Source organism: Pinus tabuliformis, chromosome X (assembly GCF_031772625.1).
Source record: "Pinus tabuliformis cultivar Carrire ecotype Pingquan chromosome X, CPIR1, whole genome shotgun sequence".
Classification (NCBI taxonomy): domain Eukaryota; kingdom Viridiplantae; phylum Streptophyta; class Pinopsida; order Pinales; family Pinaceae; genus Pinus; species Pinus tabuliformis.
The window spans coordinates 603,722,889-603,729,210 of NC_142308.1; positions in this window are offsets into that span (position 1 = coordinate 603,722,889).

The window sequence follows — 6,322 nt, forward strand, 5'->3', positions numbered from 1 at the left end:
GTCTCGTTGTTTGGTTAATAAGAACATTAGATCTTAGCTCCACAGTAACATAATGTAACTCCAAAATAGTTAGTATGCCAAATTATATATTTGTGGATGTTTTTCTCTCAACTGTTAAAATACTGGCTTGGTTTCTCATTTGCTGTAAATTCTGGAACTGTGTTTTGTTAGGGAAAAAAAAACAAAAAACAAGGAAGCAAAACAATAGCATGTGTATCAATGTGTTCATTTTTTCATATGCACAATTGAATGTTCTTTGTTAAAAGAATGCAGTACAAGAGAAAACGGGCACCTATATTTTCAGTTTATTTTTCCATAGATCGAATCATCCTTATTTTTATGTTTGCACAACTTCTTTTCTGCACACTGTGTGCTTCTGTTGATTGGATTTTTTGCACAAGGATGTTTATTTCCTAAGCTATATAGTGTTGCATTGCAGTTATATATAATTGTGAGTTTATTATCTAATGAATTAATAAATTATTGAGTTTAGGCTTCTGTGATCCATATCAATATTTGAGAAGGATTTCGGCGATAATCACATCAAAATTCATTAGTCGACGCATTTCAAACTAGCAAGTGTGGTTCATCATCAGGACAAGATGAAGAACCAGAACATGGAAACAAGTTAAATAGAGAGATTCATCATTCAACGGCTAGAAAGGAACGACTACATTTGACCAGGGAACTGACTAAGCAACGACTACATTTGACAGAGCCAAGAGATAGGAATAATATCAATTATATAATTGATAAATAATTAGTTAGTTTGTTATTTTTATTTAATATTATTTTTATTTGTAACTAAATAAATCCTATCTGTAACTAATTTTATTTGACTATTGTACTTATTATTAGTATTAATCAAATCATTAATAACTAAGAAATTAGTTTGCTAAATTTATTTATTATTATATTTATTTGTAACTAAATAAATCTAATCTTTAACTAATATTTATGAATTTAAATTAAGAAATTTGAATTTTATTTTGTTTTTTAAAAATAATTACATGAAAATTCTATTATTATAAGAAAGAATAAATAATTTGTTATTTTTTTTAATCACTTAGTTTATTTTGATTATTGAAAATAATTATTTTGTTTAACTAACACAATCCCTTAGTTTATTTTGATTATTGAAAATAATTATTTCTTAAAAAAAAAAAAAAAAATTGAAGGGTTTAAAAATAATCCACTAAATAGTTAATATATATGAAAATGTCCTAAATAAATTTATTTTATATATAAATAAAATTATATGATAATATTAGAAAAGGGAAAAAAGGGTAACACGCAATCTAGAAGACAGGGATAAAAATCAAAATATGGGGCGGGGAGGTGGGGGGAGGGAAGGAAGAGGAGGGGTTAGGAGGAAAGGGCAGGGATCCAACAATTGCTAATCTTCCAGCCGTCATCCCTGTTGAGATTCCTCGGCCTTCTTTCAATTTCAATGGCCTCCCTAAACTTTCGATGATGGAAAGGAGCAATCTTAGCAATAACCTGGGCCTCCTCAATGCATATATGGTGCTTAGTCTTCTCCGCATGTTCCGCCAAGGCAGAGGAACGAGTCCTCCCATGTTTGATGTCAACTGCATGCTCATGAATCCTCTGATTTATAGAAACTGGGCGCTCTATAAATCAGAGGATTCATGAGAACGCAGTCAACATCAAACATGGGAGGACTCGTTCCTCTACCCTGGCGGAACATGCGGAGAAGACTAAGTACCATATATGCATTGAGGAGGACCGGGTGATTACTAAGATTGCTCCTTTCCATCATTGGAAGTTTAGGGAGGCCATTGAAATTGAAAGAAGGCCGGGGAATCTCAGCAGGGATGATGGCTGGTAGATTAAAAATTGTTGGATCCTTGCCCTTTCCTTCTAACCCCTCCTCTTCCTTCCGCCCACTCCCCACCCCCTATTTTGATTTTTCTCCCTGTCTTCTAGATTGTGTGTTTCCACTTTTTTCCCTTTTCTAATATTATTATATAATTTTATTTATTTATTTATGTATAAAATAAATTTATTTAGGACATTTTCAATAGCATAGCTATTGAGTGGATTATTTTTAAACCCTTAAGTTTTTTTTTTTTTTTAAGAAAATAATTATTTCCAATAATCAAAATAAACTAAGGGATTTTGTTAGTTAAAGAAAAAAATTATTTCCAATAATCAAAATAAACTAAGTGATTATTAAAAAAAATAATAATATTTAAATAAATAAATAACAAATTATTTATTCTTTCCTATAATAATAGAATTTTCATGTAATTTTTTTTAAATAAAATAAAATTCAAATTTCTTAATTTAAATTCATAAATATTAGTTAAAGATTAGATTTATTTAGTTACAAATAAATATAATAATAAATAAATTTAGCAAACTAATTTATTAGTTATTAATTATTTGATTAATACTAATAATAAATACAATAGTCAAATATGATTTTACCTAGACTTAGAAGAAAAGGTGGGCAGTGGAAGAATAGCTAGGGTTGCAGGTTTCTGAGCACCATGGAGGCGCGCAAAGGGGGGAGCTCCACTCCCTCCTACAGGCAGGCAGTGGCCAGCAGAGGCAAGAAACCTTTAGAATCTGTCAGAGGACCTTCAGGAAACAGGGATAAGAATCTGGAAGAGGATCAGGATGTCACCAAACCAAGAGAGGACAACAACATGAAAGATAAGGAGGAAGAAGACAAAAAATAGGGATCAGAAAACAAGGCACAGAAGGGGCCCTGCAAACCCAAAGTTGATGTCACTCTCAGAGTTGTTTTGAATGGTCCTGCCCTGCAAGCGCACAGAGATCACAGGCAGACCTATGCTATCATTTGTAAATTCATGGGATTATGGCCCACTGAAAAGGCACTACAAACATGGATCAAATACCATTGGAAACCAAAAGGAAGCATAGACCTACACCTTGGGTCAAAGGGTTTCTTCACTGTGGTCTTCACAAATATTGAGGATAAAGACAGGGTGTTTGAAGGAGGACCCTACTTCTATGCAGCAGCGGGCCTCTATATGCGGCCGTGGATGATGAATTTTGTTCCAGAGAGAGAGACTTTTACCTCAGTGCCGGTCTGGGTAAGACTTTACTCCCTACCTCTTGATTACTGGCAAACGGAATCGTTATCTGCCATAGGAAATAAACTAGGACGTTTTGTTAAAGCCTTTGAAGCCACCAGAAGGGGAAAATACACCTCCTTCACAAGAATATGTGTCGAGATGGATCTATCAAGAGCCCTACCAGACGAGGTCATCTTGGAAGTTTTTGATGAAGAATGGGTGCAAACAATAAATTACGAACATATTCCCTTTAGATGTCACAGATGCCATGAGCATGGGCACCTTTTCACAGACTGCCCCCTCAGCAAAACAGAGAACAGAGATAAAGCTACCACTATGAAAGATACTAAAAGCTTTCACAAATTGGGACACAGAGGAAAAGGAGGAAAAAGGGGGCCAAAACAACAACAAACAGAAAGGCAACAGGCCAATATGAACAGGTTCCACGTTCTCGAAGAAGAGGAAGGAATAATAAACGAAGATCAGGTAATGGAAGGAAGTTCAGAGGAAAAGGAGAAAGAAGAGAATAGGAAACAAGCACGGGATGCTACTAAAAAGAAAGAAATAATGTTGAATGATGAAGAACTGGAGATGTATCAAGAAATGATTCGGAGTGAGATGGAAACTGAGGATCAAGAACTGCAGGAGATTCTGGATAGAGAAAGCCTAGATCTGGAAGGATTCTTGAAACAGGGAACCATGGGAGGGGTAGACTCATTACCTCAAGAAGAGTTCAACGGAGTACAGCAACTGTTCCTATGGAAAACTCAAGACAAAGGGACGAAAAAACAAAGCAACAACGAAAGATCAGACAATGAAGGAGTGAAAACTACACCAGGACTAGCTCCCAAAAACCCAAGAAAGAAAAGAGGAAGAAAAAAGCAGAACGAGCTACTGATGGAATGTGGAAAGCTAATGATTGATTCAGGTAAGATGAAAGACCTATCCATTTACTCCTTTACAAATCTTTAATGATGAAGTTCACATCTTGGAATATCATAGGTTTAGGTAATAAAAGGAAGCAAAGATTACTTAGCAATAGAATGAAACAAGAAGCTCCGGATATGATCTTTATCTAGGAAACTAAATGTTCCATTCAAAAAATCAAAGAACTTAATAGTAAATGGCTCAATAAAATTGAGTTTCTTGAAGTTAAAGCAGATAATACAGCTGGAGGTATACTCTCTCTTTGGAACCCCCATAAGATTGGCATAATAGATGCTGAGGCATCTAGGAACTATTTATCAGTGGTTATACAACCTGTGGGAGACAGCGTGACTTATTTGGTCATGAATGTCTATGGGCCACAAAGACTGGATGATAAAATAAAATTTCTAGATTCTCTGGTACAACTCAGAGATAGACATGCAGGAGTTCCCTAGATAATGGGCAGGGACTTCAACATGATCAAATCACTCTCGGAAGAAAAAAAAGGGGGAACTAGAACTTTAAATAAAGATTCTACAACATTTCTAAATTTCATAGATAATATGAAGCTAGTTGACACTAATATGAATAATGGCTTCTTTACTTGGAACAAGAAGAGAGGAGGGAGGCACAACTAGCCTCAAAACCAGATAAATTCATAATTTCAGAGGACCTTATGCTCACAGAAAAGGACATGACAGTGATAATTCTCCCTTTTGGTGGCTCGGACAACTGGCCTGTACAAATGGAGGTGCATGGCATAGGTAACCCCAAGAATAGGCCTTTCAGATTTGAGAATATTTGGCTTAACCACCCCGATTTCATCAGTAACATAGAAAGATGGTGGAAAGAGGATCTGCACATTCAAGGAACAAGAATGTTTCGGCTTCACAAAAGACTAAAATACATTAAGCTCAGACTCAAAGACTGGAACAAGAAGGAATTTGGCAATATTTTTGCAGCAAAAAAAGAGGTTGAAGACAAGATGCAGAAACTCAATCAAACTCTTATTGTAGAGAGCTTTGATAGAGTCAGAGATGACCAAGTCACGAAACTTCATCAAGAATGGGAGAAATTATGCAAACAAGAGGAGATATATTGGAGACAAAAATCCAGCGTTCAATGGCTAAAAGAAGGGGAATAGAACACCAAATTTTTCCACAGATCCACCATGGCGAACAGATCATATAATATGATCTCTTCAATCAAGGACGAGAGAGGTCATCTTTGTAGCTCCCATGAAGATATAGAATTTGTGCTAGTCCAACGCTTTCAAGGCATAAGAAAGGAATCCACTGCAAACAGAGAACTCTTTATCAGAAACTTAACAAGGCATATACCCATACTAGTGTCTAGAGAGGACAATTTCAATCTCAACAAGCCAGTGAATGAAGAGGAGGTCAGTGATGCAATTAAGGAAATGTAGAATGGCAAAGCGCCAGGCCCCGACGGTTTCAATGTGGATTTCTTCAAAGCCTGTTGGAGCATTGTTAAACAAGATATTATGAATGTGGTGGAAGATTCTAGGTTGAATAAAACCATTCTAAAGGCACTTAATAATTCCTTCATATCCTTGATCCCCAAGCAGGACAATGCTTTGACTCCAGACAAGTTCAGACCCATAGCTTTGTGTAATGTGGTGTTTAAAATTATATCCAAAGTTGTAGCCAATAGACTCAAACCCCTTCTCCCTACTCTTGTGTCCATGGAGAAATCAGGTTATGTGGAGGGTAGACAAATTCTCAATAATATCATTCAAGCGCATGAAGTGGTGCACTCATTGATAAGCAATAAGAAGGATGGTATGATTATGCAACTAGACCTTGCAAAGCTTATGATAAGCTGAATTGGACCTATATTAGGAAGGTCATTCTAGCCTTTGGCTTTGATCATAATTGGGTAAGATGGGTCATGGCACTCGTCACTTCTTCTAGTTTTTCAATATTGGTCAATGGTGTTAGAGCCTAGATTTACCTCAGGCTGAAAAGGTAAGATTCTAGGTCCACATCAAACCATGCTCAGCCTCGTAGCTAGCCCTACGAGGACAGGAGAGGGCTCTCTCCGGGTCAATCTCAGCAAAAGATAATCAGATGGGGCTTGAGATGACTGATTTAACAACTAATATTAGGCTAGGTATGAAGTGCAAGGATTTGATTTGATTTTTTTGGGGGTTTTGTTGGAAAAAAGGGAAAGGCAAATTTGGGTCCAAGGATGAGGCCAAATTTTTGCAGAGTTCCGGTTGGGGCAAGGTAGGAAGTAGTTTTGATGCTTTAGATTACATGAATGGATAGAAATGACTGTTGAGGAGCTGAAGAGGGCAAGAGGCTGCA